Source organism: Cervus canadensis, chromosome 33 (assembly GCF_019320065.1).
Source record: "Cervus canadensis isolate Bull #8, Minnesota chromosome 33, ASM1932006v1, whole genome shotgun sequence".
Lineage (NCBI taxonomy): Eukaryota > Metazoa > Chordata > Mammalia > Artiodactyla > Cervidae > Cervus > Cervus canadensis.
The window spans coordinates 34,503,158-34,519,675 of NC_057418.1; the positions used below are offsets into that span (position 1 = coordinate 34,503,158).

Consider the following 16,518-nt stretch of genomic DNA (forward strand, 5'->3'; position numbering starts at 1 on the left):
GTATATCAGACATTTATTTTATATATTGTATATGATAGTTCTGATATCAATTGTCACTGTGTATCTGTATCTGTGATTTTTTTCTAATAAATCAAATTAATTGGGCCTTCTTTCGTTTTGTATTTAGAAGACTTGGTTTCAGAGCTTTGTGTTTTATCCTTGTCAGTATAAAGGATCTGCTGGTTGAACTTTGAGCCTTAGATGTAGAATGCGTGTCCTCTGAACGTGTGTCTCTCTCCTTGTAACATACATGCACACAGTCTCTTTCACCTTTTTCTTTCTTCTTCAGGGAAATAGGAGGCACTACCAATTCCAAATTGACGTAAACTAAATGTTTAGCTCTCATGTAAATTCTAGATTTTTACTATTTTATCTACTGAACACGCTACTGATCAGATGTCCTCATGTTAGCAAGGTTTCCCTCAATAAATTTGTGTTTTAAACCACAAGAAGCTGATATGCACAGTTAGAGAAATATTGACTCCAGAGATTTTTGATGAGTAGATTCATGACTTATTTTTGTTTCTGACCAGAACCTTACGTAAGAATCTTTGAACTTTGCTTTAAATTTTAATTCATTAGAAATAAATTTAATCTACCATACACTGACAGCTAATATGTTTTTAATATTTATGGAATAAAAATCAGTTTTATCTCTTATAAGAATATATTTAATATATTTAACAAAATGCATTTAAATATTTCATGTATTTAATATTCATATATATGTGCACACATGACTATTGCAAGAGAAAGTTATATTAACATTACTAGTTAGCATATATTTCATATTGACTTTAAATGTTTTAAAAGTTGAAATGTGGAATGTGTATTTAAAATTATGTTACTGTACCCCTGGGCGTAGTGACATAGGGTGTAACTCATAAACTGTGTAATATGAATATTTATATACACACAGAATGATACATATTTAAATATGGTGCTTCCTCTGATTATTCTAACTCTGAGTGAATAAGAATACCTTACCATAATAAGGAACTTGGCTTTTTATGGAAACTATAGTGAGAATTCATTATATTACTTGTGAAACACTCATGAGAAAACTTTTTTGTCAAGAATTTCACATCCATTCTAGTTACGCGTTCACCATGTTCAACCCAGAAACATTATTTCTTTGGAACAACATTCAAGAAGATGCCCCTGGGATATACGAAAGGCAAGTGGTAAATTTTAAAGAATTGCTTTAAAAAGCTGCTCAAGTGAAGGCTTCTCTCAGTTTCCTGATGTTTGTGGAGGCTCCACGCCTTTCCTGTCAGAGGCACAGGTTAAATTTGGTTACCTTCTGAGCAAAATCTGGGGATAACTTGACTGTAGAAGAAGGAAGCGAATACAATACCCACAGTCCAAATGCAGGATTGGTTCTAAGGTTTCTCCCTGGGTCTTTAGAATATGTCTGGGTTGAGGGCCTGTCTCGGCCGCTCCCCAGCCACTGGCAGCCTGCCAGTCACTGCACCCCTGTCTCAGCCATCACCCCCAAGCCACATCCCACCTGAGCCCAAGAGCAGGGGAGGAAGAGAACTGTAAACATTTGGAACAAGGATGGAGGGGGGAGGGAAGCACTTTGGTTTTTAGGAACGTGAGGGGTAGTCTACTGCTGCAAAGGTCTTTAAAAGTGTTATATCTGATATATGATTAAAGCTAAGATAGTATATTTAAAAAAAGAAAAACTTCTACTGTAGCATAGTTGCCTTACAATGTAGTGTGAGTTTCTGCTAATGCGAGTCAGCCATATGTATATGTATATCCCCTCTGTTAGGGATTTCCTCCCCACCGAGGTCACCGCAGGGCACTGCATACGGCTCCCTCCACTATAGAGTGTGTGCTCAGTTGCAACCATCTCTTTGCAACCCTACGCCAGGCTCCTCTGTCCATGGGATTCTCTAGGATAGAATACTGTAGCGGATTGCCATTTCCTACTGCAGGGGATCTTCCTGGCCCAGGGATAGAACCTGTGTCTCTTGCATCGGAGGCAGATTCTTTACCTACTGTGCCACCAGGAAGCCCATGCTTTAGTGGGTTAGTATATTTTTAACTGTAATTGGCCTTTCCTTGAAATGCCATGAATTCTACATATGAACACATTCTGAGACTTAGAGGACTTCTGCATTTGCTTTTGCTGTTCCACTTGGGATTTTCCCTTCTGTGGTTGGGGAATTACATTGCAGGAAACAAAACTTCATCTCCCCCCAATAAAAACAACAAATGCCAGGTTTCTTTTCCCCTCCTCTCTTGCAGGCAAGCAAGGAACGTGACATAGCAACCCAAACTGGACATGCTGACCCCACACTTTGAGTCACAAGCAATGTGAACTAAGGAGGACCCATTCTTGCTATGGGTGGAAAACGCCAACAGCAGTTACCTCCAAGTCCCTGGTGGCTCAGACGGTAAAGAATCCACCTGCAATGTGGGAGACCTGGGTTCGATCCCTGGATTGGGAAGATTCCCTGGAGGAGGGAAACGCTACCCACTCCAGTGGAGAATCCCCATAGACAGAAGAGCCTGGCAGGCTACAGCCCATGGGTTGCAAAGAGTCGGACATGACCAAACGACTACGTACACACACTAGAGGTTAGATGTATATTGTGTTGTCCACTGTTGCTAAGATGCATTTAGTAGAAAAAGTTACGTCTCCAACCAGTATTTCACTGACTTGATTTTTTCTTTCAATATGTTTTGGTCATGCCCCATACCATGCGGGGTCTCCGTCCCTTGACCAGGGATCTAACCCCTGACCCTTGCATTGGATGCTCAGAGTCTTAACCACTGGCCAACCAGGGAAGTCTTTTACTGACTTGATTTAGATTATTATTTCTCTCTATGTAGCCTCCAAATTCTGTTCATTAGATTTCCTAGGGTTTGTGAATCACTTAATATCCTTTTAATACATTCCTCTTCAGGTTAAATTATTCATACTTTATTTGTTGCCTTCAATTAAGTATCTCCTATAAAATGTGATAGGTAATATAGTTTATTTTGTTCCATAGAATTTCATTTCAGAAAATCATGTAGAAACAATGTCAACATTCATTAGCTATTAGATTATGATCTTGCAGGATGATTGTGATTTTGGCTAACTTTTTCTGAAGGCAAGCTATGTTAGACACTGTGTTAAGAGTTTCATATGCAATGCTGCCTATAACATTCAACATGGCATACAAGGTAGGTACGATTATTACTTTTCTCACACAAGTTTAAAAGTCTAGTCAGAGATAGGCAGTACTGTGCAAACACCATGGTAAAGTCATAGCAAGCACGGCCTTGTATGCAGCATCATGTTCTGGTGTGTGCCGTTTATATGTCAGTTAATGTGCTCAGAGCTCGAAATACAAAAATTAACTATGAATATTCCTATCCTTGATCCATCTTCTAGGTAAAATAATAAAGTAAATCTATAACTATTATTCATTATGAAAATTTTATAATAGCATGATGGAAACTCAAATAAGGGCACAATCATTTTTCAACACTAGTGTCCCCAAAAGCTGCAGACTGGGAGGATAGGGATTCCCCCTGGTACGTACGTGGCATGTGCTGTTGGACCGCTTTATTGGTGTTATTTATGGGCTGAAAGGGTAGGATTTGCTGTTCAATCACTAAGCTGTGTCTGACTCTTTGTGACCCCAGGTACTATAGCACTCCAGGCTTCCCTGTCCTTCACCACCTACCAGAGATGAGAGATGAGTTTTGCTCATGAGTTTTGCTCACACTCATGTCCACTGAGTCAGCGATGCCATCCAACCATCAGGGGCGACAGAGGATGAGTTGGAAAGGGTAAGATATGGTGACTCAACAAAAACTAAATCCCAAAGATCACCCTTGATGATATCAGGTATCACCCTTGATATATCAGAGAGGAGTGTCAAATATCACTCCTGCCAATTCCCTCCTAAGACTGCATTATCAGGAATCTCTCAGGATTTTGTTTTACAAATGATGAATAACTTTGGGGGATAAGAAAAGGAAACAAATATCAGATATGTTTGCAATATTTAAACAATATATTAGCAACAGGGAAACATCTGACTTTATAGGGGTCACTTTTGACCTGACTACAAAATATTTTAATTGTGTCGATACTTAAATGTTGTCTTTATATGTAAGAGATGGAGAAGGAAATGGCAAGCTAGTCCAGTATTCTTGTCTGGAAAATCTCATGGACAGAGGAGCCTGATCGGCTTTAATCGTTGGGGTCGCAAAGAGTTGGACATGGCTGAGTGACTGAGCACACATGTGTATGTAAGAGAAAGCAATTTTCTCAGTAAGAATCAAGTCTGCACTTTTAATGAAATAGTTTTATGAATAAAGAAGTCAATAAGAAATATAATCTCCCACCATCAGAAACACACTTCAGATGTGAAACCTTTAAGGGAAATAGACCAGATAGAAGCTTCAGCAGCTTCCACTTGTCTCTGAAACAAATCATGCAAAAGTAGTGGCTTAAAAGAATACAAATTTACTATCATCATTTGGAGGATGGCAGAAATTCCATGTGGTGCTAGTGGTAAAGAAACTGCTTGCCCAAGCAGGAGATGTAGGAGATGTGGCTTGGATCCCTGGTCGGGGAAATCTCCTGGAAAACGGAAAGGCAACCTACTCCAGTGTTCTTTCCTGGAGAATTCCATGGGCAGAGGAGCCTGGCGGGCTACAGTCCGTGGGGTTGCAAAGAGTCAGACACGAGTGAAGAGATTTGACACACACAGCAGAAATTCAAAATACGCTTCAGGAGGCTCAGACCAAGGTGTCAGCGCTGCTGTGCTTCCTGAGGCTCCCGGGGAGACGCTGCTTCTGTGCCTCTTCCCCCTCCTGGAGACACCTCGGTCCTTGACTGCCTTGCATCTTGAAAGCCATCGAGAATATCACTCAGCTTCTGCTTCTGTCATCACATCTCCTCCTCTGATTCTGTCTCTCCTGTCTCCCTCTTTCACATTTAAGGACCTTTATGATTCCATTGTATCTACCCGGGTGATCTCTCCATCTGAAGATCTTTCCCTAACTGCAAGCGCCCTTTGTCCTGTAAGTAACAGATTCACAGATTCCAGAGATGAGGGTGTGGAACTCTCTGGGGGGCATTATTCTCTCAACTACAGAATCTTTTTCATTCTACTTTGGCTCCCAATTTCTCTCCTACTAAATGAACTTCTTTTTCTCTCCTGATTTCTTTCCCTTAAATATGCAGGCCTATTTTAGAATGTCTCGTTAAAGCAAATAAACTTCTCTTTGGACTTTACATCTCTCTCCAATTACCATCTCACCAGGTTTTACTCTTTAACAGCAGTCTTTTGAAAGTTTCTTTCACTCACTCTTTCCATTCCTTCCCTCTGAATCAATCTACAGCTCATTTTATTCCCCAGGGAGATTTTATAGCTAGTAACCCCAGAGATCTCTCTGGACTAAAGTCCAGAGAACACTCCCTCCCATAGTATGCTGAACCCTCTCAATAGCAATTAAAATACCTTCCTTCTTGAAGTGACCATTGAGCTTGGATTTCATGTTACCACATTTCCTCCGATCCTTGCAGGTTAATCTTTTCCTAGTTCATTTTTTTTTTTTTATTTAATTTTCTATCTAGCTTAGTCTTGAACTTTTCTCCATTCCTACAAAACTGTTTCTCCCTAGGTAATCTCATTCACTTGCTTTAAGTATGGTCTATATGTCTTTTCTTTCTTTCTGGAAAAAAAGAAAACTATATATATACACACACACATATATATATATAATATTTATTTAGAGAAAATGGATGATAATTGTTCATGCCTCTGTTTCAATGAGGTTATATGTGGAAATTTTCTGTGTCAGTGAATGCATATCTATCTCATTTCTATGGCAATGCAACATTATGGACATACCATAATTAATATAACTAGCTTATTGAGAAACTCCAATTTTCTATTTTTTCTATTATAACAGCATTTTGGTAAATGTGTAATATGTAGTGACAAACATTTTATCAGTGAGGAATACCAGAGGAGGATATTGAATTCATTTCAGAAGAAAAATCATAGATATTGTACTGTTAACACTGTTTTGATCTGAAGTCCTTTCCGTCAGCAGAGTCCAGCAGTTCGCTAACTTACTTCCCTATGCATTAAAGGACCTGAAGTCACAAGAAAGGGAGTAAGTAGTTATGCAATCACACTGGAAAGTAGTCAGTTTCCAACTACGTTCTCTTTTTTTTGGAGAGGAGGTACTTCCTCTTTCCTTGGAGCTTTTCCATAAGAATGCCCCTTCAAGAAAAGAAGAAATATTCCAATAATATACGCGTGTACAGTGATAAATTCTTTCTATATGCTTTGTCAAACTTGTATAGAAGTGATGACAATTTTTTTGAGCAACAACTTAGGCTGAAACTCAGGATTTATACGGTCACATCTCTGATGATATCTGCTTTTCTCATGAAAAGCAGCTGATATCCAGCATAGCAGTGGTTTTGCTAAAGATACATCTTCTGCCCTGTGACTTAGGTGAGCCTTAGGAAGCCACCCTGTTTACCTCTGAGAAGGTTAGAAATAGTCCCTCCAAATTCCTGTCTGAACTGTTTGTCCCCACTGATCAATGGGAACAAAAGCTTTTGAATCCAGTTTTCCTTAAGATGCCCTTGAATTTGAACTTTGGCTGACTCAGCCCCAGCTGGCACAGTGTACCTCCTTAGGTGTCTTCCAGAAAAGCAGGCTGACCTCAAGTGAAACATCCACCTTCCAAGAACATACAAGTTGAGGGAATTTCTGAACCTTTTTTCTTTTCCAGGATCTCAAGGCTCAGATAATAATAAACATTGTCAAGAATAGAAATAGTTGAGCATGAATACTCACACATGATTTTTAAACAAAGTGGCAGAAGCAATTTAATGAAGAAATGTATTAAATAAATCATATTGGAAAAAATGGACATGTGTAAGCAAGCAAACAAACAGCAATCTTCATTAAAACTACATTGTATTTAAAACATTGACATATAGGTCCAAGTGTAAAAAGCATAATTATGATTTCGGAAAACACTGGATAAGACAATGTGACCTAAGATTAGGCAGAGTTTGTAGATATGACTCCAAAGAGCACAATTCATTAAAAACATAATCAAGACAGTATGCTTCAGCTAGATTAAAATCACTTGATTTCTGAAAGACCTTGTTAAGAGGATGAAAAGGCAAACCACAGACTGGGGGCAAATATCAGCAAATCACACAACCGACCAAGGACTTGTTTCCATAATCATAAAATATTTTCTAAATGATACCGTAAGAATACAATTCAGCTAGAACATGAGCAAAAGACATGAAAGACGTCAGGGAAGAGAATATGAAATACCAAGTCTTCACAGGAAAGTTGTTGACATCGTTGTCCATCATGGAAATGCAAACTGAAGCCATGATAAGGTACCACTTATTCCTGAAGAATTACATGTGCTTGCGTGCCAAGTTGCTTCAGTTGCGCTTGACTCTTTGTGATGCCATGGACTGTAGCCCGCCAGGCTCCTCTGTCCATGAGTTTCTCCAGGCAAGAACACTGGAGTGGGTTGCCATGCCCTCGTCCAGGGGATCTTCCTGACCCAGGGATCAAACTCTTAATCTCCTACATTGGCAGGTAGTTTCTTTCCCACTAGTGAGTGTGTGTGTGTGTGTGTATGATAAATATATATGATTCACACACACACACACACTAAGTTCTGATGAGGATATGGAACAACGAGATCCTGATGCATTGCTTGGGAGATATGAGATCATTACAGCTACTCTGGAGACTGCTTGGCGATTTTTTTTTTTTTTCTGTTTTTGCACTCACTAGAGTTCATTTCATTGAATTGATCTAAATATTTTATTTAAAGAAATATCTGAAGATTACAGTTTATTATTAATGGGAAAAATATAAACATACATATTTAAAGACCATTTTGTAGTGACATATGGGAAATAGATTTCTCCAATAACACGATTAGTTTTGTTGTGCTACTAGTGGAATACCTCCTGCAGAAGCATGTTTTTACCTTCAAATCTGAGCACGTTACCCTCACATAAAAACAAACAAACAAACAAAAAAAAAAGATAATTGAAAAACAAGAAAACTTTGATTAGTTTAAATTTGTGGTAGACCACTTCTGATTTGTTGAAGAGCAAGTTCTTTTCCAGTCCCCAAGACATCTAACACCCATGCAGAGGAATTAAATGTAGATGCCCTTCTTCAGATGGCTGATAATTTAGATGTGAATGAGTCCAGCAAGATTGAGAGTTTGAACTACTTTTGTGACCAGGAAGAAAAGTTTAGATTTGAAACGGTGTTTATTTGGCAATTTGCTCCTGCTTCTGGAGATATGTATGAGCTATCTACAAATGCACAAGAAAAGAAGCATTATGCAAGTATTGTAAAGACATGGTAAAAAAAGCTATTAAGAGAACACTCAAGAATGGACATTGTCGTCTATGGTATGTGGTTTTGTGTGGCTGTGCATCTGAATTTGAGGGCTTACAAAACAAAGTCAAATACCGACAACACTTCAAGGAACATCCAGATAAAACAAGGGAAGACACTGTTACACTCTCTCAAAACTGAACTGGGTTTTGAGCAAAAACATGGCCGCTACTCTGTTTGGAAAAATAACATCTCAGCTATACAGGAAGCTTTGCAAACCTTCCTTAAGGCCAAAGAGCTACAGCTTGGGTTTTCTAAGTCCAGTTACATATTCTTGGCAATTTCTTATTGAGCTGAATATGTGCTATATGTTCCAGCAATTATATTCCTGGGTATTTATAATAGAAAAATGAAGATATCTCTACTTAACACTCATATCATGAAGTTGAGCAAGATGTGATTTGCCCATATAATATGCAGTTACCAGATGACTCAGGCTTCCCTGATTGCTCAGCTGGTAAAGAATCCGCCAGCAATGCGGGAGACCTAGGTTCAATCCCTGGGTTGGGAAGATTCCTTGGAGAAGGAAAAGGCTACCCACTCCAGTATGCTGACCTAGAGAATTCCATGGACTGTAGTCCATGAGGTCATAAAGAGTCGGACACGAATGAGCTACTTTCACTCTTCACTACCAGATGACTCAACAAGTAGATAAGAGACACTCAGTTCAGTTCAGTTCAGTACAGCCGCTCAGTCGCGTCCGACTCTGCGGCCCCATGGACTGCAGCAGACACACAGGGTGAAGACAATCGTTCATAGGAGCGTCAGTCATAACAGCCCCAAGCTAAACAACTTAAATTTCCACTGAATGATAAATAAATAAAAGATGGTATAGACATAACAGAATATTATTCAGAAATAAAAATGGAATGGAAGTCTGTAGCGTGCTAAAATGTGAAGTTTGGTGTCATTACTTTTCAATTGAAAGAAACCAGAAGGTCATCTATTGTATGGCTCCACTTATATTAAACACACAGAATAGAAAAATCCAGGGAGACAGAAAGTAGAAAGTAATTCTTGATTTCCTAGCATTGTATGAGCTTTTTGAGTAGGGAAATGGAGGGAGGCCATGATGGGCATGGGGTTTCTTTTTGGAGTGAAAAAGGTTTAAAATTAGTTTATGGTGATGGGTTACACAATTCTGTGAGTATCCTGAAATTCACTGAATGCTATATTCCAAATGGGTGACTTGAGGATACGCCAAGCCTATCTCTGAAAAGTTGTTTAAAACAGCTTATATGCTTTTTCATTTAATTTTTATAACATTCTTTAAATGACAAAATTGTAATGCTGGAGAAAATTCCATAGTTGCCAGGGTGTAGGATTGGGAGGAAAGACTATATAAAAGTGGTGTATAGATGTCATATTGCTGGTCTTGATACATGTACAATAGTTTTGTACAATGTTATCATTTAAGGAAGCTTGGTCAAAGGCATGTGGGGATGCTGTTTTTTTCTACTTCTCTTGAATTTAAACAATTTCAAATTTAAAAGTTTCTAAAAAGCTAACTCTTTAAGAGACTGAATCTTATTTTTGAGAAAGAAACTTTCTGACATGTTATGTGTCAAAATTGTTTGAAGTCAAAATCCAGCTGAACAATTGTATTACTGATATTTCAGTCTGTTAGTTCTTCTTTTTCACAGCTTAAGTCTTGAGGTTGGTCCTGCTATGTCCACACATTTATCTGTTAGAAGTTTAAAGTTTTCAGCTTCAGAGAACATCACTTTCAATGCTTAGGGAAAATATTGTCAAAAATCCTGGAGATTTAAGGAAAGAATACAACATATTTAGCCACACACTTTCTAGTTTAAAATAAATAAATAAAAAGGAAAATATGTAACTCACATTCCCAACCTCACGAAAAGGCAGAAATTAAGTGGTGTGAAGCATCACCGTGCTAGAAATAGATCATTTCTTGTGTTTTGTCCCCTTGATGGTAGTTTAGTCGTTAAGTCATGTCTGATTCTTGCAACTCCATGGACTGCCAGGCTCCTCTGTCCATGGGATTCTCCAGGCAAGAATGCTGGAGTGGGTTGCCATTTCCTTCTCCAGGGGATCTTCCAGGCCCAGGAATCGAACCCAGGGCTCCTGCATTGTAGGCAGATTATTTCCAACTGAGCTACTAGGGAAGCCCTTTGCCCCCTTAGGGTATTTTAAAACAATAAAATGAGTTAGCTCATATATGTATCCTCTTCGTTAGATCTACATGTCGATTTATTGATTAGTCCTTCACGGCATCTGTGTGATCATGTGAGCTTGAAGAAAAAATAAAAAGGAGACTAAAAAGTGATACCCGCTGAGCCTGCCAATTCAAAAGCATCTTTGACAGTTACAGGAGAAAACAGCCACGCCGTCAGAAAGGCTTTGACGGCATTAAGTGAACCACATTGACAGGATATCATGCAGCATCTGGCGGGCTGTTTCAGATGAACGCTCTCATTTCCCTGTCAATGTGCTTACGTGCAATGCATTCTGTGGACTGTCTTGGTTTCCCACAGCTCCTTGAAAGCAGGGGACCGGTACCTTGAGCAGAATCACTGCTCAGCTTTTTATCAACTGCCTTCCAAAGGAAACGTGACCGTCCGAGAGGTGACAGTGGAAAATTCTGAGTTTTAGCCCAAATTGCTGGTCAAAAGAAAGTTCCATTGCCCCAATGACAGGTTAACAAAACAGGCAAAAGGAATTTTTTTCCCTATACTTCTGTACTTTTTGGAATACTGTCTCTCTTTTTTTTTTAGGGACATTGTTATGGAAATTCACTTATCTCTGCTCCAAGAAAAGGAGAACAGGGTGAAAAACTACTTTCCAAGTGTGATTTTTTTTTTTTTTTGACTGCTTACCTTACTCCCTATCTTATGATAGACTCTCTGGTCCTTCCACACACAGAGAAGTAATAGTTACTGAACTACTGGACTCTCTGGTGTGATCACAGGATCAGAATATTTAGTATCGTAATTTGGGACTATGTTAAATATTCTATGGCATTCTCCACTGACCAGTTATTTATTACAGCCTATTACATAGTTATTAAAATGCTTTTATAGTAGAAACAATAGAAAAATGGAACTATTCAATAGGAGAGCTGCTATACTAATTACAGGGAATCCAGAATACTGCATTGCCATGAAAACGAGGTAAATATCCACATGCTAATATGGAAAATTTCCATGCTGTGATTTCAGTAAAAAGCAGAAGTAAATAATTATCAGATCTTTTCCCTAAGTAAGCAAGAAAATATGTTTGCTTCTTTCTTTTCCGGAAGAGTTATAAGAGAATTAAAACAGTGATCATCTTTAGGGGAATAAACTGGGAACTGGGCTAGGGTTATTTCTTTCACTTTCCATCTCACTCCTTTCTAAATGGTTTAAATATTTTAGCTATGCATGCATAGCACTTTTTTATATTAACTAGCATTGTCCAGGAAGAAAGAATACAGACAACTGTTCACTTCATTCATTGTGTTCTCTTTCTTAAAACAAATAAAAAAGAACCACAAGCCTGTTTGCTGCAAAAATTTGAGACATTCTATTTATTCACAGTTGCGTCCCTCACACTTGGCACACATTAGGAACTTAATAAATGTTCATTTCATAAATAAACAATAAAAATGAATAAATATATTTAAAATGGCATTGAAGTTAAAAGGTCTCTTTAAGTGCAAAATAAACAGATTCAATTATACTTATTTTTAGCATGTACTTTCCCAGAGTGTTAACCCTGCCTGATAAGAAGTGAAGACATTCCCATTAATGAAACACTTTTAATGCTGAACTCATTATGAAGTGCGTCATTGGCTCAGTCAGTAAATATGTCAATACTAATGCCTAGTATGAGCTAGATGGATGAACTAAAGAGATAAGCATGCACAAATGTGTATATGAGCTTTAAATTATCATATGAATACAATCCTAAATTTATTTTGGGATAAAGAGTTGTAAGAGAGTGAGAATTCACTTACACTGACCTTCCAAAGAAAGTCTTCCTGATTAAACTCCACAGAGACTTAAATCTAGAGTCTACCTTTACATGTGGGGAAGGCCTTTCAAAGTCATGACAGTTTGGGTTGAGAAGAACTTCCCAGATGACGCTAGTGGCAAGGAACTCGCCTGACAATGCAGGAGACAGAAGAAACGCGAGTTTGACCCCGGGGTCTGGAAGATACCCTGGAGGAGGAAATGGCAATCCATTCTAGCATTCTTGCTGGGAAAATCCCATGGACAGAGCATCATGGAGGGCTACAGTCCATGGGGTCGCAAAGAGACACAACTGAAGGGAGTGAGCACACACACTCACACACACACTCTCACACACACTCACACACTCACACACACTCACACACTCACACACACACACACACACACACACACACACACACAGAGCGTGTCCCCAGAGACTGTGATCCCCAGAGACTGTGAGCAGGGCCTGTAACTGAACTGTGGCATGTAGCGCCAGAGAGATCACAGTGGCCAGTCCCAACAGAGTTGCGGGACACTTGGAAAACTCATTCTTCAGTCTAAGAGCAATTGGAAGCCATGGAAGAGTTTTAAGAATGGGCATAATTTGCCAAATGTCTTCTCTGTATTAATGAATTCAACCATGTAGGGTTTTATTCCTTAGACTGGTGATATAATGGACTATATAATTGATTTTTGAATATTGAAAAGTTAGCATTTTGGAAAGAAACCTGACTTGTTAGCGGCATGTTATGCTTCCAGTTCAGTTCCTCAGTCGTATCCAACTCTTTGCAACCCCATGAGCTCCATGCCAGGCTTGCCTATCCGTCACCAACTCCTGGAGCTTGCTTAAACTCATGTCTATCGAGTCGGTGATGCCATCCAACCATCTCATCCTCAGCCTCAGCCCTTACAATGAATATTCAGAACTGATTTCCTTTAGGATTAACTGGTTTGATCTCCTTGCAGTCCAAGGGACTCTCAAGAGTCTTCTCCAACACCACAGTTCAAAAGCATCAATTCTTCAGTGCTCAGCTTTCTTTGTGATCCAACTCGCATATCCATACATGACCACTGGAAAAATCAAAACTTTGACTAGATGGACCTTTGTTGGCAAAGTAATGTCTCTGTTTTTTAACATGCTGTCTAGGGTGGTTATAACTTTTCTTACAAGGAGCAGGTGCCTTTTAGTTTCATGGCTGCCATCACCATCTGCAGTGATTTTGGAGCACAAGAAAATAAAGTATCACTGTTTTCATTGTTTCCCCAGACTTGCCTATCCATCATCAACTACTGGAGCTTGCTTAAACTCATGTCTATCGAGTCAGTGATGCCATCCAACCATCTCATCCTCTGCCGTCCCCTTCTCCTCCCACCTTCGATCTTTCCCAGCATCAGGGTCTTTTCAAATGAGTCAGTTCTTCGCATCAGATAGCTATAGTATTGGAGTTTCAGCTTCAACCTCAGTCCTTACAATGAATAAACAATCACTTCATTCTTGCCATGAAGTGATGGGACCAGATGCCATGATCTTAGTTTTCTGAAAGTTGAGTTTTAAGCCAACTTTTTCACTCTCCTCTTTCACTTTCATCAACAGACTCTTCAGTTCCTCTTCACTTTCTGCTATAAGGGTGGTGTCATCTGCATATCTGAGGTTATTTATATTTCTCCCAGCAATCTTGATTCCAGGTTGCACTTCATCCAACCAGCCTGGCATTTCTCATGATGTACTCTGCATATGAGTTAAATAAACAGGGTGAAAATATACAGCCTTGACGTACTGCTTTCCTGATTTGGAACCAGTTCATTGTTCCATGTCTGGTTCTAACTGTTGCTTCTGGAATGGGTAGGCCAGAATACTGGAGTGGGTAGCCTTTCCCTTTTCCAGGGGATCTTCCCAACCCAGGGTTTGAACCCAGGTCTCCCACATTGCAGGTGAATTCTTTACCAGCTGAGCCACAAAGGAAACATGATATTCTTTAGATATCTATTTGTCTATGTATGTATGTGTGTATCCATCCATCCATCTAAATTTATACCAATATAAATTTATATCAATCTATCTATACACATAAAACTGGATTTGATTTGCTATCACTTATGCTAAGAATTTTTGTGTCTAAGCTTTTACAAGATAATATTCTATAGTTTTTTTTTTTTTTTGGTAGATTTTTTGTCTAGTTTTAAGATCAGGGCAAAGCTGGTGTCATGAGATGACTTGAAAAATGTTCATTCCTATTCTATCTCTGGTGCAGACTGTGCTGAGTTACTATTTCTTCTTTTACGTTTGGTAGGATTGAATCTTCCTGAGGGACTTTGGGTGTGTGTAGTTGTCAAGGCTCCCTTTTATCTGAGCTGCTAAATTCATGTGCTGGTAGGCGTTTGTAGTGTTCGTGGTGATTCTTGTAAAGTCTCTGGGATCTCTTCTCATTATCCTCTACAGGACTCCTGATATCAGCCATTTGTATCTCCTCATTTTTTTTCTTTTTTGTCAGTTTTGATAAAAGGTCATCATTTCATTGTTATTTTTAAAATGGTAGGTTTCGGTTTGATTTTTTTAAGTTATTTTTGCTTTTGATTTCTTTGATTTCTGTTCTACTTCATTTTCTTCCTTCTGTTCGTTTTGGGTTTATTTTGTTATCCACTTTCTAGTTTCTTGATGTGGAAGCTGATATTATTAATTTGAAGCACCTCCATTATCTTTTAAATGAACTTCAGATAGGAAGATATGTCTTATTACTGACATTTACAGATCCTAGTGCTCTTAAATCCTTTGTATAGATCCACATTTCCATCTGGCCTAACTTTCTTTTGATTGAATGACTTTCTAAATATTTCATTGCTTACTTATGATGAGTTTGTTAATCGTCTGTACATCAAACATTTAATATCACCTTTATTTTAAAAAACTGACTGGGTATAGAATCCTGCTTTTCTTCTTATTTTACTATAAATGTGGTCATCCTTGGTTTTCTAACTAGGATTTTTGATGAGAAGTCACCTGTAGTACTTTTCCTTTTTCGTATGTACGTAGGTCTTTTTGGATGATATTTTTTAAATAATTTTCTGTAGACTTAAACAATTTTATTTTGAGCAATTCTGTATTTTCCTTCATATCTCAGCTGCTTATGGTTCATTGAGCTTTTTGCATCTGTGTATTTACAGCTTTTATTTTATTTTTTAGTCCATGCCATGCAGCACACAGGATCTCAGATCCCTGTCCAGGGATTGAGCTTGTATATCCTGCACAGGAGGCTCAGAGTCTTAACCACTGGACTACCAGAGAAGTCCCAAGGAGAAGAACTAAAGAGCCTCTTGATGAAAGTGAAAGAGGAGAGTGAAAAAGTTGGCTTGAAACTCAACATTCAGAAAACTAAGATCATGGCATCTGGTCCCATCACTTCATGGCAAATAGATGGGGATACAATGGAAACAGTGACAGACTTTATTTTGGGGGGCTCCAAAATCACTGCAGATGGTGACTGCAGCCATGAAATTTAAAGACACCTGCTCCGTGGAAGAAAAGTTATGATGCATATTAAAAAGCAGAGACATTACTTTGCCAACAAAGGTCCATCTAGTCAAAGCTATGATTTTTGCAGTGGTCATGTATGGATCTGAGACTTGGGCTATAAAGAAAGCTGAGCACCACAGAATTGATGCTTTTGAACTGTGGTGCTGAAGATTCTTGAGAGTCCCTTGGACTGCAAGGAGATCCAACCAGTCCATCCTAAAGGAGATCAGTCCTGGGTGTTCATTGGAAGGACTGATGCTGAAGCTGAAACTCCAGTACTTTGGCCACTTGATGCGAAGAGGTGACTCCTTTGAAAAGACCCTGATGCTGAGAATGATTGAAGGCAGGAGGAGAAGGGGACGACAGAGGATGAGATGGTTGGAGGGCATCACTGACTTGATGGACATGGGTTTGGGTGGACTCCGGAAGCTGGCGATGGACAGGGAGGTCTGCTGCGGTTCAGTTCTGTTCAGTCCCTCAGTCGTGACCAGACATGACTGACGGACTGAACTGAACTGAATTTACAGTTTTTATTAATTCGGATAATAATTGGCCATATTTCTTCACACAGTTTTCTGTATCCCCCTTTTTCTAGAGTTCCAATATATTCAGTTTCAGTATATATTTG

The 16,518-nt window shown here is 38.9% G+C and overlaps 1 pseudogene; it reads left to right on the forward strand.

Annotated features, from left to right (window-relative positions):
• Positions 1-7,292: 7,292 nt before the first annotated feature.
• On the forward strand, positions 7,293-8,715 carry LOC122433996 (annotated as a pseudogene).
• Positions 8,716-16,518: the final 7,803 nt, after the last annotated feature.